Source organism: Chiloscyllium punctatum, chromosome 36 (assembly GCF_047496795.1).
Source record: "Chiloscyllium punctatum isolate Juve2018m chromosome 36, sChiPun1.3, whole genome shotgun sequence".
In the NCBI taxonomy this organism is placed as follows: Eukaryota; Metazoa; Chordata; class Chondrichthyes; order Orectolobiformes; family Hemiscylliidae; genus Chiloscyllium; species Chiloscyllium punctatum.
Genome location: NC_092774.1, coordinates 61,601,793 through 61,621,121, shown reverse-complemented (window position 1 = coordinate 61,621,121; position 19,329 = coordinate 61,601,793).

The window sequence follows — 19,329 nt, the reverse complement described above, 5'->3', positions numbered from 1 at the left end:
TTTGAATGCCATAATTGAATCTGACTCCAACACTCTCTCTCGCAGACCATTCCAAAGGTCGAAGATTTTCAATCATTAATGAAACATGTTCTGGATCTCTCCCAAAACACAATTCATATGGATCTTGCTTCAAATCATTTGCAGTAAGTTCTTCACATGGACAGATTTGCAGCTTAGAGCATTTGTTTAAATTTTATATCATATTGAGGTGGCACAGTGCTTGGCATTGCTACCTCACAGCACGAGGGACCCAGGTTCAATTCCAGCCTCAGGTGAGTGTCTGTGTGGAGTTTGCATGTTCTCCCTCTCTGCATGGGTTTCCTTCCACAGTCCAAAGATGTGCAGGTTAGGTGGATTGACCATGCAAAATTGCTCTGTGATGTGTCGGTTATGTGGATTAGTCATACTAAATGCAGGAGAATGGGGTGATCCTGGGTGGGATGGTCTTTGGTGTGTCAGTGCAGGCTCAATGGGACAAATGGCCTCTTTCTGCACTGTCGAGATTTTATATATATCTGTCTGATTTCTTGCACATGCTACTTTCTCAAAGGGACATTTTACTGTCATGTTCAGTACTGCAGTCTCTATATTTTCATACATACCTCTAAATTAGGTTTGAATGAAATCCCCCCATTTCACTGTATTTTAGCTACCATTCCCCCCCACCCCTTCCATTCCTTATTCATTTTTCCATTACCTGTGTTATGATCCCCTCCTCTTTATATATATTATTGTAGACAGGCTAAATCTAGTTACCATGTCCCTAAAATATGAGATGAAAAATGATTGCATACTTTGAGTCCATTACTACAGCTTGTTAAGGTCTCTTGCCAAAGAGAACTCTTAATCCTGCATCCTTCGGTAGGATTATATGAGGATATCTGGTCAGCATGGACGAGTTGGATTAAATGGTTTGTTTCTGTCCTGTGCATCTCTATGACTATGACTATCGAATAAGGGCCAGGAGCAGGCAGGTGGGACTAGTTTAGTTGGGGATCATTTACTGAAAGGTCTGTTTCCAGGCTGTATGATTACACAGCCTCAAATGAATGGGGATCAATCCCAAAGAGATATTAAAGGTCTCGAGCACCACCTTAGGCACATGTGTGGACCCCTTCCAGATAACTGAGAGCAGTGGGGCACTGTGAAGTTCAGTACATCAGTTGGCCAGCAAGTTCTCTCCGGGAGACTTGTCTCGAGAAAGGAAGCGGTTTCCTGTCCCATCAACTGGACTGTGGATTAGTTTGGAGCAGGTCCGATATCTCTGACAACATCAGTGGACAGAGTCGAGAGTGTGGTGCTGGAAAAACACAGCAGGTCAGGCAGCATCCAAGGAGGAGGGGAATTGACGTTTAGGGCATAAACCCTTCATCATCAATGAGGCTTGTGGGCCGGGAGGGCTGAGAGATAAATGGAAGGGGGGTGGTGTTGGGGAGAAGGTAGCTGAGAATGCGATAAGCAGATGAAGATGATTGGTTGGAAAGGAGGGTGGGGCGGATAGATAGGAAAGGTGATGGACAGGTCAGGAGGGCGAGTGGAGGCTTGGGGCTGTGATAAGGTGAGGGGGGAAGAGGAGGAGGAGGAGGATACATGAGGAAACTTTTGAATCCACATTGATCCCATGTGGTTGCAGGGTCCCAAGGTGGAATAAGAGGTGTTCTTCCTCCAGGCGTCAGGTGGTAAGGGTTTGGTGATGGAGACAGCCCAGGACCTCAATGATCTTGATGGAATGTGAGGGGGAGTTGAAGTGTTCAGCCACAGGGCGGTGGGGTTTGTGGGTGTCCCAGAGTGGTTCTCTGAAACAATCCACAAGTTGGCGTCCTGTCTCTCCGACGGAGAGAAGACCACATTGGATGCAATGGATACAGTGGATGACACTGGTGGAGGTCGAGGTAAATTTCTGTCAGATGTGGAAGGATCCTTTGGGCCCTTGGATGGAGGTGAGAGGAGTGGTATGGACACATGTTTTACACTTCCTGTGGTGGCGGTGAAGGGGCCGGGAGTGGGGTGTGGACTGGTTGTGGGCGCATGGACCTGACGAGGGAGTCGCAAAGGAAATGGCCTCTCTGGAATGCTGGTAGGGGTGGTGGGGTCCATTCCTGTCGCATTTGTATCCTGGAACATTAAGCTGCCAGTCCTGCCCATCCCTGAGCCACGTTTCTGTAATTGCTATGATATCATATCCCATCTTCCTAATCATGCCCTGAGTTCAACTGCCTTCCCTGTTAGTCCTCTTGCAATGAAGTAAATGCAGTTTAATTTGTTAGTCCTTCCTTGCTCTCTGCTTTGTATCTTCCTGATCTGACTGTTTGACTCACTCCCTTTCCCAACTGTACCAGTCTCAGATTGATCTCTTTCCTCACTATTTCCCTGGGTACCTCCCCACGCACCCACCTTGCTAGTTTAATTCCTCCCGAGCAGCTCTTGCAAATTTCCCAGCTAGTATTTTAGCACTCTTCCAATACTCAGGTGCAATCTATCCTTCTTGTACAGGTCATATCTACCCCAGAAGAAATTCCAATGATCCAAAAATGTGAACCCTTCTCCCATGCACCAACTCCTTAGCCATGCATTCATCTGCTCTATCCTCTCTATTCCAACTCTCACTAGCTCGTAGTACTGGCAGTAATCCAGATTTTCCTAGATTCGAGGACCTCTTTTTTTAAAAATTCGTGCCTGACTTTCCACACTTTCCCTTCAGAACCGCATCCTTTTCCCTTCCTATGTCAGTGGTTCCAATGTGTACAATGACCTCCAACCGGTCCCTCTCCCTTTTGAGAACATTCTGCACCCTCTCGGAGACATCCTTGATCCTGGCACCAGGGAGGCGACACACTATTCTGATTTTTCGCTGCTAACCACAGAAGCGTCAGTTTGTACCTCTGACTAGAGAGCCCCTTATCACAATTGATCACTTGGAACCCAACGTACCCCTCATTGCATGAGAGCATGTCTCGAGACCAGAAACTTGGCTGTTCGTGCTACATTCCCCGAGAGACCATCACCCCCTACATTTTCCAAAACAGCAGACTTGTTTGAAATGGGGACAGCCACAGAAGACTCCTGCACTACCTGCCTACCTTTCCTGGAGTTAACCCATCTCTCTGATTATAGCTGCGGCTTTTCTCCCTGCCTATCATTGCCAAACCATCATACCCCCAGGTCTTGTAAATTCCTCATTACCTCGAACTGTCGCTGCAACTTATCCACGCGATCCAATAGGATTTGCAAGCAAACACATTTACTGCGGACATAATCACCAGTAACATGGATACTCTCCCTAATCTCCCACATCTGACAGGAAGAGCATATCCCTCTCATAAAGGCCACCTTTGCTCCTTCACAATCTACAGACCCAGAAAATAGCACCGTCTTTTTGCTCTAAAAAAGTGCTCTGGGCTAACACAGTACTTGTGGTTTATATTTTTAATATTTAATCAAGAGACAGATGTCAGTAAAACATGTAATCAAGAAAGAATCCACTCCATTCACGACTGCAGACACAGCTAAGTTACACGTTAAAGACTATACACTTCTCTGTTCCTGTTCTGTGAGCTCCCCCACACAGGTTCCTCCATGGTCAGCTGTGAATTTTGCTGTTCATTAACCTTTCCCAGATGCACTGCAATGTCCAGTAACTGTGCAGATTCACTGCAATGTAAATTTCTTTTTCTCTCTCCCTCATTTTGGACTCCTATCCATGCCCCTTATAAACCTCTATAAGGTCATCTCTCAGCCTCCTACGCTCCAGGGAAAACAGCCGCAGTCTTTTCAGCCTCGCCCTATAACTCAAACCCTCCAACTCTGGAAACAGCCTTGTAAATCATTTCCAAACTCTTTTAAAGTTTCACAACATCTTTCTAACATAGGAGACCAGAACTGAATGCAGTATTCCAAAAGTGGCCTAACTAATGTCATGTACAGCCATAACATGACTCCTAACTCCTGTACTCAATGCTCTGATCAATAAAGGCAAGCGCCACCAAACGCTTTCTTCACTACCGTGTCTACCTGTGACTGCACTTTCACAGAACTACAAATCTGCACTCCATGGTCTCTTGATGCAGGAATACTCTCCATGGCCTTACCATTAAGTGTGTAAATCCTGCCTCGATGTGCCTTTCCAAGATGCAACACCTCACATTTATCTAAATGAAACTTTATCTGCCACTCCTCGACCCATCAGCCCATCCATTCAATTCTAATTTAGATTGAACTTTCTTTCCTCTCTTATTTCCTAAATGCTGAACATCTCCATCCCCACATTCTCCCTCCATTCTCACTTTGCTGAATCTAATCCATGCTGTACCTCATCCTGAAGGGTCTGGTTTACGCTGATTTACAGCCCACGCTTGGGGGATCTAATTGAAACATACAGAATACTGATTGGCCTGGATAGGGTGGATGTTGGGGAGATGTCTCCATTGGTAGGAGAGACTAGGTTCCAAGGGCACAGCCTTAGAGTAAAGGGAAGACCTTTTAGAACACAGATAAAGGGGAAACCTTTGTAGCCAGAGAGAGCGAAACCTATGGAATTCATTGCCACCGAGACTGTGTTGGACAAGTCACTGAGTATATTCAAGACAGAGATAAATAGGTTCTTGTGTATCAAGGATATTGAGGGTTGCGGGGAGAAAGCAAGAGAATTTGGTTGAGAAACTTGTCAGCCATGATTGAATGGTGGGAGCAGACCTGATTGGCTGAATGGCCTAATTTCTGCTCCTAGGTCTTATGGTCTCTTGCTGTCCTGGACATAGTGAGAGAGAACTGGGAGCAGGAGTAGGCCATTTGGTCTTTCAAGCCTGCACCAACATTGAACTGGATATGAATATACCTACATCTTGGTGGATAGGCTGGGACCTTTTTCACTGGAGCATAGGAGGTTGAGAGGTGATCTTATCAAGCTTTATAAAGTCATGAGGGGTATAGATGAGGTGAATGATGGGTTTCCTTTCCTTAGAGTGGGGGTTTCAAGGTTAGGGAGCAAATTTTGAAGGTGAGTGGAGAAAGATTTTAAAAAGACAGGAGGGACACCTTTGTTTTCCCATGGAGAATGGTTCGTATGTGGAATGAATGTCCAGAGGAAGCGGGGATGCAGGTACAGTTACAACGTTTAAAAGACATTTGGATAAGGACATGAATGGGAAAGGTTTGGAGGAGTTATGGACTAGGCCAGACCACTCAAAAACATTCTTAAGCAGGCACCGCAGACCATAACTTTGCTATTTGTTTCAGTAAGTGCACAGTGAAAATTACCCAAAGTTAGCTAGGTTGACTACCAGGATTTAAAACAGATAAATGTATTCACAAGAATACAGAATGAAACACAAAGAACAGAATATAAATACTCACAGAACTCAGTCTATCTAAACTAGACTTAATTATGCTGTTCCTTTCTCCACACAGTCCACTACTGAACTCACTCAAACAAGGCCTCAGCTTTCACAACAGATCACTTGTCTTTCATTATGCAGGTCACTTTGAAAACATAAAAGCTTGGGCCAAAAGTCTCATCGGTTGACATGTAAACAAAAAAGCCAATGAATACTCTTTCCATTTCTGTAAAAAACCATCCATTTTGGAGTCCGGGGCCATTTTACCACCACTCTGAAAAAAATGCCAGGACACAGTATCCTGGAGAAGAAGGACCAGCTTTTTAGAAAAAGGACCAGCTTTGTGACAGAGGGATATGGGCCAAACACTGGCAGATAGGATTAGTTTAGTTTGCAAACATAGCATGGACTAGTTGGACTGAAGGGTCTATTTCTGTGCTGTATGATTCTGTAATGGTCTCAAAACCATTTTCTTTACTTCCCCTATAACCATCCACTTCTTTGTTGTTCAAAAGTCAGATGACCTCAGCCTTGAATATATTCAATGACCAACCCCCCTCCACCCCAACTGCAGGAAGTCAACCCCATTTTTGAACTCAATTCCTATTGCCTTGCTGACTGCTTGCTGCATCTGCCTGACAACTGGTGCAGAAGGACGCTGAGGACCCTTTGTACATCGACACATCATTCCTGATGAAGGGCTCGTGCCCAAAGCATCGACTCTCCTGCTCCTTGGATGCTGCCTGAACTGCTGTGTTTTTCAAGCACCACACTTGACTCTGATCTCCAGCATCTGCAGTCCTCACTTTCTCCACATACCAATATATTATCATTTAAACCATGCACATCCTTTCTGCCTTTTTTTAAAGCAAGAGGCTTTAACTTTACATTGCGGTACTGCATTTGTTGTGCGTTTGCCAACTGAGACACAGACGTGGACCAACTTTTCCAAAGTCTGTCCCCCTCCTGGATTCACTCCCTTTCCCTTCAGTTCGTGCAAGTCAGTAACTGAATCCCAGAACGAAAAAGAAATGAAAAACTGGGTGAGAAAAAAAAAAGAGTGCCGTACCCACAGATGTTGGACAGAGTTGCAGTCTGGCGTGAAGCTCAATCTTCATTCAAAGAGAGAGAGGAACAACCACATCTTGAGAAACTCACAGCCCAACTTCTGCATTCAGACAAAGAGGCGGCTCTGAATGGCAGGAGGACCAGGCTCCTTCCGGTCCTCCGGGTCTCACCATTGGTCCTTCAGAAGGAAGTCAAGCGCTGTTTCCGTGGACAGTTGCTTGCATGCTCAGTGCTTTTGCTGACACCGCAGTACATGCGCAGTTGTTGCTGACACCGCAGTACATGCGCAGTTGTTGCTGACACCGCAGTACATGCGCAGTTGTCGCTGACACCGAGAAGCATGCACAGTACGCTCTGTGGGGGTGGTGGCGTGACTGACAGATTTTAAGCGTCCAAATGTCAATAGCAGAAAAAAAGCTGCAGCCACAATTTTATTTTTCCCTGTGGCTCGACATTTTAATCCTTTTGAATTTCGTCCGGCTTTGTATGTCTTTTCCCCAGGGTAGAGGAAGTCCAAAACTAGCGGCATAGGTTAAGGGTGAGAGGGGAAAGATTTAAAACGGTCTTAAGGGGTAACTTTCATGTAGAGTGTGGTGAGTGTATGGAATGAGCTGCCCAGAGGAAGTGGTGGAGGCTGGTACAATTACAACATTTGAAAGGCATCAGGGCCAGGATGGGTATCTGAATTGGAAGGTGTGAGAGAGATATGGGCGAAATGCTGTCAAATGGGTCACTAGATCAATTTAGGAGATCTGGAGGGGATGGGCGAGTTGGACTGAAGGATCTGTTTCTGTGCTGTATGACTCTATGCGTCTATTTCAATGCAAGTTTCAGAAACATTACTGCAGCTTTTTAAAAAATAAATTAATATGCTTTTAGATGTTAACAACGTTTCTGAATGTATCATTTTAGCTGTTCTTAATTTTAAAGATCAGCCATTTCTTGCGCACCCCTGTCTTCCAGGTAGAGTCATCACTATCGATTCTCTCTCTTTCCTGAGAAAGAGGTACAGCAATCAAAGAGGGCACGAGAAAGCATGGAATGGTAGAAGGGAGGGAGAATGGACAGGGGAGTGGGGGTAGAGAGAGAGAGAGAAGATGACAGGGGACAGAGGGTGGGGTGCAGAAAATGAGGGGAAGAGAGAGAAGAAGGCTGAGCACAGAGAATTGGTAGGTGCAGGGTGTGAGGAGAGAGAGTGGACGGTGACCAAAAGTTTGGGGGACTGACAGCACAAATCTCACCTTCCTCAGGACTGGTGTCAGTGTCTCATGAATTGGAACCCACTCCACCCACAGCAGACCTGAGGCAATTGTTTCTCAATAGATGCTTGGCTAATGCAGTAGAATCGTATAATCCTGACAGGCCATTTGGCCCATAAAATTCAGACTGACCTTCCAAACAGTATCCCATCCAGACCCACACGTTTTTCCTGCAGTTCCCCATGGTTACCGACCCTCAGTTGCACATATGTGGACACTTTAGCAAGGCCGATCCACCCTGAACTGCACCGAGTTAACTCACGCAGACAGAAGGGTGAGAACGTGTTAAAGTCCAGACAGACAGCTGCTCAAGTGTCCCAGGTCCCTGACATTGTGAGTCAGTGGTATGAACCACTGAGCCACCGTGCTGCCCAGAGCTTTCATGTTCTGCTTTGTCCTAGTAGATTCTAACTTCTCATGTGCCCTCAGCAGAGGCTCTCTCCTCCTGACATTCTTGGACCACACCCACTGCAACCTTCTCCAGCCCTGAGCACATCGGTTCCTGAATCCTGGCACCAAACAGACACCAATGCCATCTGTGCTCCTGCTGATAACTGCAGAGAACAGAGACCATCCCTGTCACTGTTCTGTCCCTTACCACCACCTCCCCCTCCCCAATGTTGTTTTTACTCTCACTGCCCAACCAGTTTGCTCCTACCACCTGCAGCCCTCTCTCAGATCCCCTTTACCTGCCAGACCTGCACTTACACCCTCCTGACACTGTCCACTGATGCAAACAAAAGGCTCTCTCCAGAAGGGAATGACCGTCTCCCAGAATAAAGTGCCTGGCTAACTTTCCCACTTTATCCTCAACATGTCTGCAGCCTGGCTTCCAGCTCCATCTCTGTGAACGAATGTCCTCCAGGATGTGTTTGCCCTGGATCACAGCATCCAGAGCCTCCCACCTTCTGCAAATTGAAAGACAAGCCCCAGCCTGCCCTCTCCAATGTGTGTTGTATAACTGATAGCCAAGTACGGAACCCATGAGGATGGCCTCAACATGGACCTTGGTTTCATGTCACACTATAAGTGACCCCACTTACACAGGCTTGTACCCCATTACTTACACACGTTACCAAGCATGGTCGAATGCAAACACATGCTTTTATGCACAAACACACACGCTCTCATGCATGCACACACATCACTTTATGGGGTGAAATTGTAATTGCAGAATTTTATTTGCAGGTACATTATATTTTGCTCAAAAAGCACACAATCTTCAGGCAGTCAATCCATGTGACATGTTATAAATCCTTACTTTGGAAACAGAACCAATCTGACTCAAGATTGGGTTGCAGACAGACTCGAACATGAGTGAATCAGAGGGTTTTCTTTCCCCAGAAAATGATTTCATCATTAGATTCTGAACTCCAGATTTCTGACTGAATTCCAATTCCGCCATCTGCTGTGGTGGAATTCAAACCCAGGAGTCCTGAGAAGTCCCCAGAACTGGGTTGATAGTCCAGTCAATAATGGCACTCGGCCCTTGTTCCTTCAATCACCCTGTGATGGCACATGAACTCACTGGTGCCTCCGCAGGTGGGAGGAGGGGGTGATGCCCTTTCCGCACTGAGAGCAGGTGAGCATGCTGTGCCTGGTGTGGACCCGCTCGTGTGTCTGCAGGCTGGAAGAATTGATGAATCCCTTCCTGTGCTTGGAGCAGGTGATTAGCCATTCTCTGTTGTGGACTCGCTGGTGAACTTCTAAAATCTCAAAACATATAATCAAGAAAGAACCCACTCTATTCACTACTGCAGACTTACGGCAAGGTTACACGTTAAAAACTCTGCAGTAATCTGTTCCTGTGCTGTGAGCTCTCCTACACATGTTCCTCCAAGATCAGCTGTGAATTTTGCTGTTTGTTAAATTTTCCAAGATGTTCAGAGATACATGATTTCAAACAGCAAAGGCAGTAACTATGCAGATTCACTGCTGTATCCGTTAGTAGTATATGTTTCTTTCTCTCTCTCTCTCTCTCTCTCTCTCCCTTACAGACCACGTGCTTGCTGCCTTTGGCTGTCTTTCTCCATTTTGAAATTGCTGTTGTCTTGATTTTTTTTACTCTAAAGTTCCAAAACAATGCATCAGCATATAAAACATTAATTGCTGCTCCTGGAATTCAAGGAAATCGCCTCCAACACTGAAAATACCTCAAAAAAGGAGCAGCTCTTACAGCCACAAATTTTCCAGTCCTCCATCCTGGAGTAGTTCTTGGTGAACCTTCCCATCTCCTAGGTTACAGTTATTCAAATAATTTGCTTTTCTATTTTTGCTAGAAAAGTGGATAACCTCACGTTTATCCACACTAACTGCATCTGACATACATTTGCCCACTCACTCAGACTGTCCAAATAACATTGTATCCTCCTCACAGATCACCCTTCCACCCAGCTTCGTGTCATCTGCAATTTGTGACATATTCCAATTAGTTCCCTCATCTAAATCATTGACACATACTGTGAATACCTGGGGTCCTAGTCCCAATCCCTGCAGTTATAAAACATCGATCTGACTGACCATACAAAATAGCAGATGTTAGCTTGACGTTCACAACTGACGAAGACCTGATAACCAATTATGAACCACTGAATTACTAAATCACAGAATCAGGCCATTCAGCCCATCGTGTCCATGCAGCTCTCGAAATGAGCTTTCTGACGTTGTGCAATTTTCCTGACGTTTCCTTGGAAACTGGTACATTGCTTGTCATCAAATAATTTTCCAATGCTCTTACCTGAATCTGCTTCAACCACTGTTCCATGCGATGTCTTCCAGATCTATTTACTCACTGTGTGAAATTTCTTTATCACATCACATTTTCTTCCTTGTAATCGATTTGAAATCTGCATTCTTATTCTCAATGCTTTTACCATGGTGAACAGTTTTTCACTGTCTTTTCTGGGTATGATTTTTCTCATAATTTTCAAAACTTATTTTGAATCTGACTTCAGAGATCAGTCCATGAGGCCAAGCCTCGTCAACAACACAGAAACAACCGAGCATCTAAAGGGACGGCCCCTCAGTCATCGCTGTGAGCCCCATAGCAACCATTGTTACCTGGGCGGCCATGCATTCCAAACCTGGTCTCTCAACATCACTAGTATTGTCCCACAGTTTGAGAAACTGTGATTCTCGTTATGACTATAAAAATGAAACTTTTTAAAAGCGGTTGTTGCTGAGAAGTTTAATCCTTTCTGTCCACCTATTCTCCACCCCTATCTCCATCATCTTGCAACTGTCCAGCATCCTCGGTAGTGTAGTGGTTAGTATCCCCATCTGTGACTCAGGACACTGGGGGTGCAATTCCCCGATGGGGAGGATTTGATATTTTTCTGGATGTCATGTCACACAGAGGGAGTGACCCTAACCCTGGATCGGGTTCAAGTCCTGCCTGCTCCAGAGTTCAAAAGTTCACAAATATAGGAGCAGAATTAGGCCATTCAGCCTATCAAGTCTGCTGCATCATTCGATCAAGACTGCTCATCACCCCATCTTCCTGCCTGCTCCCTTGAAAGGGTTCAGAAAAGATTTACACTGATGTTTCCAGAGTTGGAGCATTTGGGAGAGGCTTAATAGGCAGGGGCTGTTTTCCCTAGAGGTTCGGAGGGTGAGGGGTGACCTTATGGACGTTTATGAAACAATGAGAGGCATGGATAGGATAAACAGACAAGGTCTTTTCGATGGGGTGGGGGAGTCCAGAACTAGTCGGCATACATTTAGGGTGAGAGGGGAAAGATGTAAAAGGGACCTAAGGGTCATGTAGAGGGTGTGCTTGTATGGAATGAGCTGCCAGAGGAAGTGGTGGAGGCTGGTAAATTACAGCATTTAACGGGCATCTGGATGAGTAGATGAATAGGAAGGGTTTAGAGGGATATGAGTCAAGTGCTGGCAAATGGGACTAGATTAGGTTAGGATATATTTTGACATGGTCAAGTTGGACTGAAGAGTGTTTCCGTGCTGCACATCTCTGTGACTCTATAACAATTGTTCAATGAACTGGTCTGCAATTTCCCACATATGGCCTCCCTCCCATTCTGAATACAGGTGTTACATTAGCATTTTTCCAATCCAATGGAACCGTAAGGTCATACGACACAGGAGCAGAAATTAGGCCATTCAGTCCATCGAGTCTGCTCCACCATTCAATCATGGCTGAGATGTTTCTCAACTCCATTCTCCAGCCTTTCTTCCCATAACCTTTGATCCCCTTGACAATCAGGAACATATATATATATCAGTCTTAAATAAACACAATGAATCTTTCCCATGTTAAGAATTTTTGGAATATTGTAACTAATGAGTTCACGATCTCCGCTGCCACTTCCTTCAGGAGCCAGGGTGTAGGCCATCAGCATCAGTGGACTTGTCTGTCCTCAAACCAAATAGTTTCCTGTGTACCTTTACCCTCTCAACGTTGATTGTTTAAGTTCTACCCTTTCTATAGCCTCTGACTTGCCAATTCTAATAGGAATAGTTCTGTTGTCTGCCAACATAAAAACTGAGATCATCCCTGCCACTTCAATGTTCCCCCATTAACTCAGTTTTCATCTTCCAAGGTACCACACTTAGCTCAGCGACTCTGTTCCCATTCGCATATCAACAGAAGCTTTTGCTGTCCTTTTTGATATTTAGTGGAGGTCTCTTTTGTAAGTTAACATACCTATTTTTATTTATATTTTTTAATATCCCTTTATTTATGTTTGAAACTTTCCTAATGTTTGACCCTTCCAGAGGTCCTGAAGAACATTTCACAACGGGCTGAAAAGTTAAAAAAACACTACGTTTAAACTTTTTTAAATCGCACCTTTCTGGAGGCTGGGGGCCGGCCAAACGATCGCCCCGCCCCCATCGTCACCGATTGTTTGGTGGCCTCCCCAACCACGCCCCCTCAACCCAGGAGACGTCACATACCTGGGCCACACCCCTTGTGAGCTGGCGCATGTGCAGTGCAGGTCCTGCAGCGGGACTGAGGCGGTGTTACTGAGTGTGGGAGGAGAATGGTGCCGGTGGCTGAAGTAATAAGAACTGCTGGAAAAGCTGAGCAGGTCCGGCAGCTCGTGCCGAGAGAAATCATTTCGGGTCCCGGTGATCCTCCTTCAGAACAGGACCAGGTTTCAGAAACATCCCGGGGAGGTCGCCAGGCCCGAGCGCCAAGACCTGGCTCCTGCCCCCGGGGAGAGGAGACAGTGAGACAGGGTAGGATTGGGAACCGCGGGAGGAGGGAGACTGGGGAGTTTATAAACTCCTAGGGGAGGCCTGAGGCCTCCAATAAAATCACCACAGGCCCAGTGTTTACTTCACCGGCGAAGGCGCTCTCGGGTTGCCCGGGCAACCGGCCGCCATCTTTGTAAGGGTCAGGCGCATGTTGTCTTGGGGCGGGGAGCGCGGGCGGCCATCTTGGTGAGGGCACCATCAACTGTCATTTCTGGGAGAGAATTCCAACCTCGTGGTAACGTCGGCCTTGGCCGAGCTTAATTCCCCAGACTGTCCAGCGATGTGCAGGTTAGGGGGGGTTCAGCCATGCTCAATTACTGATAATGCCCAAGGATGTTCGAGTTAGTGTATGTTGACCATGCTAATTTACCCCCAGTGTCCAGAGATGTTCAGGTTAGCGTGGATTGGCCGAGGTAAGTTTATCCATAGTGTTCGGGGTTCTGCAGGTTAGGGTGAAGGTCTGGACCCCCTCAATCGGCTCTCTCGATCCGAGATCGGTCAAAAGAATCAGTAGGAGTACGGTCTATTTAAAGCAAGGTTATCAGCTTAATGAGATAAGGCAGCCTAGCACAGATTTGTCCAGCAACACAGGTTAAAAGCTTCTATGTTCCGTGGCAAAATTACATAATTACACTTGAAAATTACGCATTATTTATTTTTGTGACAGCACAGCCTGAATTACAAGAAAAGACCAATAAAATGTAATAAGGTGACATGATTGACAGCAGATTAGTCCAATGATATTTCATGGGAAACCGATTGTTTTACGTGCAAAATCATCCCACGCTTGCTTGTTCAAGATTAGTTCGAATACCAAATTACTTATGATTCATATTATGCAAACTCCATTGTTCTCATTTATTTCTAAATCCAACCAACTCAGTAAAGCAGCAATTCAAGTTCAATGTCAAATCATAACCTGAAGCCATTTTGTTATATTTATTTTAAAATATTATTTACAATTGAAATGCCATTTTGTGGTTAATACAAACCTACATACACCTGTTGCTCCTAACAACAGCCTAAATTCAAATTTTAAATCCTGATCTCAATAAATCAGCAGTTATCTCATTACCCAAAAGGTTGAGACCACAAACGATATAAGTACGGTTTTGATGGCTCATAACTCCTGAAAATCTTCCTACAGAAAAAAGTCACCGAGAGCTGCATATCCCAAAGAGTGATATTACTGTTTTGTAGAGCTTTTGGATTCTTCCATTCGATGCAAAACTCAGGGGAGACTACATTCCTACAGTTACAGCACGAGAAGTACTTACTTTATTCAAAATAAATACCAGGTTTAGTATAGCTAAGGGAGGGACCTTGCCAGTAAGAGGCATGCCTGTCTTTGTGACTTCCTTGAGGCTGTTCAATAGATAGGTCTTTTGGTAAGAGATGCAGTTATTGTCCCAGAACAGTTCCACCCATCCCATAATTGGGAAGACATTGGTGCCAGTAGGGGTCAAAGATTCTTTTGCTGAAGTCAGCACATAACAGACCACTTCATCTCTGCCAAATATTCTATTGTGACTTTGAAGAAACAAATTGTAATCGAAAGATAATATTTCCCTGTCTTCTCTTTTGTGGTGTGACCTATTTGGATGGGGCAAGGCTTACCAGGGTAGCTCATAGCACAACTGGTATCAAACTGGCACACAACACCTTTCCAGGGTAAAGACCATTTAGACTTGTTCTGGAAATGAACTGTTCAATCTCTGACCACTGCAATAGTCATTCTTGGTAATGTTCAGTCCCTCAGCAGACGAGGACATCTTCCTGGCATAGTTGGTACACAGTCTCTGGTTGCTCAGGATCGCACAGGTAAACTGTTCCTTCTTGTGCACCAATGCTGGCAATGGCAAGTCCACACAGCAGGGCAAGTTCGATCTTTATCATCCACCCCACTTCCCTTGCTTGCAAGGGGCTCGTCTGATGAGCTTGCAATGATGGAGATGAGCCCAGGGGGAGGTGAGAATTTAAAATTTGATTTTAGGCTCTTGTTAGGAGCAACAGGTGTATGTAGGTTTTCATTAACCACAAAATGGCTTTTCAATTTAAAATAGCTTCAGGTTATGATTTGATCCTGTGAACTTGAATTGCTGCTTTGCTGAGTTGGTTAGCTTTGGGGAAAAGAAAACAATGGAGTTTAATAATATGATTCATATGAATTTGGTATTCAAACTAACCTTGAACTCGCAAGCACGGGATGATTTTGAGAGTAAAACCATCTGTTTCCTAGGAAATATTGGACTGGCCTGCTGTCAATCATGTCACCTTATTACATTTGATTGGTCTTTTAAGGCTGTGCTCTCTTAAAAAACATGTAAATGATGCGTAATTTTCGAACGTAATTCTGCAATGTCGCCACGGAGCTCAGAAGCTTTAACTTCTGTGTTGCTGTACAGAATTGCGTCAGACTGCCTTGCTTTATTAAACTGATAACTTTGCTTTGTACAGTCCGCATTCCGTTTGTTCTTTGACCGATCTCGAGACGGAGGGGTCCCGCCTGGGATCCAGATCTTCAAGGGTGGATTGGCCATGCTAAATTCCGTCCATAGTGTCCCGGGATGTGTAAGTTCGGTGTATTACTCTGGGATAAATGTAGGGCAATAAGGGGAGTGATATGGGTGAATTACCATTCAGAACGTTGGTTTGGACTTGTTGGGCCGAGTGGCCTGCTTCCACACTGTGAGGATTCTTTGAAGGGAAGGGATTTTTGCAAACTGCTCTCCTTCCATCTGCTGCAGAGTTCTGCTGTCGGCCTGTCCCCGCTCCCTGCCCCATTTTTGACATTACATCGTGAAAGTGGCCAGATTAGTTTCAACGTGAAATACCCTCCTCTGGGCAACTCCTCATCCTGGGAGGGAGAGAGGGAGGGGGTAATCTGTTCACTTGTAGCAACTGGAGTGAATCCAAGGAGGGAATCTACTCTGACAACTCAGGTATGTGTCTTAATTACCGAGGTGAGGAGGGACGGATGATAGCAATTGGGGAGAGGAAGATACTTTATTTTTATTTTTAAAATGCATCTGATTCCCACAAATAAATGCATCAGGTTCAAGTACAGCACGTGCAATGATCCACATTGCAGCTTCAAGCTGGCTGCAACAGTTTTACATCCTCTGTTCTTGCTCCGTGTTGGCTGCAGCACATTTGGTTTCCTTCCCTCATCTCTTCTTTCTGCTCCCCCCACCCCCGAAGTGTTGATGCTTCCAAATTGACCCTCAAAAGTTCAGGTTATACTTCCATTCTTTCCCAGTTTTCAAAACCCACAAAATACAACTTTCCCAATCCTCTGAGTATCGGAGTTGGGAGGTTATGTTGTGGCTGTGCAGGACATTGGTTAGGCCACTTTTGCTCTCACTCCTATCAAAAGGATGTTGTGAAACTTGAAAGGGTTCAGAAAAATTTACAAGGATGCTGCCAGTGTTGGAGGGTTTGAGCTGAATTGTTTTGGGCTGTTTTCCCGAGTGTGGCAAAGGTGTTTGTATACATTTATAAAATCATGAAAGGCATGGATTGGGTAAACAGACAAAATTTTGTCCCCTGGGTTTGGGGGTGTCCAGAACTAAAGTGTAATAGCTTTAGGGTGAAGTGGATGAGCAAACATTTAAAAGAAACCTAAGGGCAACTTTTTAACTCAGACGGTGGTGAGCGTAAAGAATGAGCTGCCAGAGGAAATGGTGGAGGCTGGTACAATTACAATATGTGAATGGCATCTGGATGGTTTCTGAATAGGAAGGGTTTAGAGGAGTATGGGCCATGTGCTGGCATACGGGACTAGATTAATTTAGAATATCTAGTCAACATCAATGAATTAAGACCATAAGACACAGAAGTGGAAGTAAGGCCATTCAGCCCATTGAGTCCATTCTGTCATTTAATCATGGCTGATGGACATTTCAGCTCCATTTACCCACACTCTCCCCGTAGCCCTTAATTCCTTAATTAAGAATTTATCAATCTCTGCCTTGAAGACATTTAATGTCCTGGCCTCCACTGCACTCCCTGGCAATGAATTCCACAGGCCCACACTCTCTGGCTGAAGAAATGTCTCCTCATTTCTGTTCTAAATTGACCCCCTCTAATTATCAGGCTGTGTCCCTGGATCCTAGTCTCCTCCGCCTAATGGAAACAACTTCCCAGTATCCACCCTTTCTAAGCCAAGCATAATCTTGTAAGTTTCTATTAGATCTCTCCTCAACCTACCGAACGCTAATAAATATAAACCCAGGATCATCAGCCATTCATCGTATGTTAGGCGTACCATTCCAGGGATCAATCGTGTGAATCTCTGCTGGACACACTCTAGTGCCAGTATATTCTGCTGTTACTGCCGCTGAGTCACACCTTGAACCCTGTTTAGTGGGTGAAGTGGGAGGGGCAAGAGGATCCTTTCTTTCGGACTTGCTGCTCTCGCACCCACTTTACTTCTAGTGCTGTCTGACAGCACCTGCCCTACTGAATTGATCTGCAGGAGCAGGTGGAGGACATTTTTACCCTGGATGGAGCATAATGTTTGTCCAACCCCTGCAGGTTGGTATGAAATAGATACATTTGTCTCTGTCCCATTGAGTCTCCAGCACAGGGCTAGGCTGGTCGGCTCAATTGGCCTCTATCAGTGTTTTTGCTCTGCCTGAGCCTCCACCCACCCCTCTTCATCGCCCCTTCCCATCCCACATCAGCAAACTGGTATCCCCCACTATCGCACGTTTGCTTTATGCTGCTTTGCTTTTACAAAAGACCCACATTAGTACCTGTTTTCGCTAATCAAAAGAAATCCAAAGAGGATTTTTGCTTTCATGAGAGGCAACGTCCTAGTGAACCTTCTCTGCACCCTCTCCCAGAGCATCCACGTCCTTCCGGTAGCATGCTGGCCAGAACTGCACGCAATGTTATGAACGTGGCCGGAATAAATAGCTGTAACATAACTTGCTAACTCTTACACTCTAGGCAAGTGTGCTGTATGCCTTCTTGACCATGTGCCTGCCTGCTTTGCCACTTTCAGGAATCTATATGCCCAGATCCCTCTGTATGCCAGATCTCCTATGCGTTCTCTAATTTAATGCACACTTCTTGTATTTCCTTCTCTTCCTTTCTCCCTCATCTGGATCCAGCTTCCCCTTAATTGTATTCCTCTCTTCATCTCTTTTCCCCCCCTGTTCCTCACCCCTCCACACATCAGTGTCTCATAAGACCATAGGAGCTGAAATTAGGCCATTCAGCCCATTGTGACTGCTCTGCGATTCAGTCATGGCTGATCAGTTTCTTAACCCCATTCTCCCAGTAACCTTTGATCCCTTTCATACTCAAGAAACTATCTTTCACAGCTTAAATGTACTCAATGACCTGGCCTCCACAGTCTTTGGTGGCAGTGAATTCCATTTATTCACCACTCTAGCTGAAGAAGTTTCTCTTTACCTCCACTCTAAAGGGTCTTCCCTTTGGTCTAAGGCTGTGCCCTCGGCTCCTAGCCTTTCCTACCAAAGTAAACATCTTCCCAACATCCAGTCTGTTCAGAATTCTGTCGGTTTCAATTAGATCCCCCGTCATCGTTCTAAATTCCATTAACTATAGACCCAGAGTCCTCAAACATTCATTATTTGTTCAAATGTTCATTCCTGGGACCATTCTCGCGAACCTCCTCTGAACACACGCCTAGGCCAGTACAGCCTTCCTGAGATTTGGGCCCAAAACTGCGCACAATACTCCAAATATGGCCTGACCAGAGTGTTACAAAGCCTCAACTACATCCCTACTTTTACATTCAAGTCCTGTCAAATTAAATGTCATCATTGCATTTGCCTTCCTAACTACTGTCTCAACCCGTAAGTTTACCTTGAGAGAATCCTGGACTAGAACACCCAAGTCGCTTTGCACCTTAGATTTCTGCACTTTCTTCAGTTCCAAGGGTGACTGTTGGTGTCGGGGCAGCACCAGAGATTTCCTGACATGCGGATTGTATTCGGGGGTACCAAGTAATCTGAGGAACTGGCAGTATTTCGGGAGAAATTGTTATTCCTGGAGAAGGTAGAGAGGAATGTGGTGTGATTCTGTAAACTCGAGGTCTCCAGAAGTGTGCAGAGGTGGTGTTACAATTTAACAACATAAATTTGAAAGCGAGGAAACTCCACCAGAATTCAATTATCAGACATGACAGGCCAATGGTGTCTATCTGTGATGTTCGAATTCTATGATGCTTGGAACTGAAACATAACTTTTAACCCCATGTATTTAATCTCCTTTGTAATAGAGGTCTCTATTTGTATTTTTCAATTGGTTTTTGTACCTGTCTGCTACTTTTGATGATTTGTGTACTTGGTCTCCAAAGTCTTTTTCTCCCCCTTTTATAGTGCTTAGTTGCTAATAATTTAGCAGTTCTCCAATCAGTCTTTCTTGGGTGAAAAGTAAATGGTTCTGATGTTGTCGTATTGGGTGACATTAAACATTTT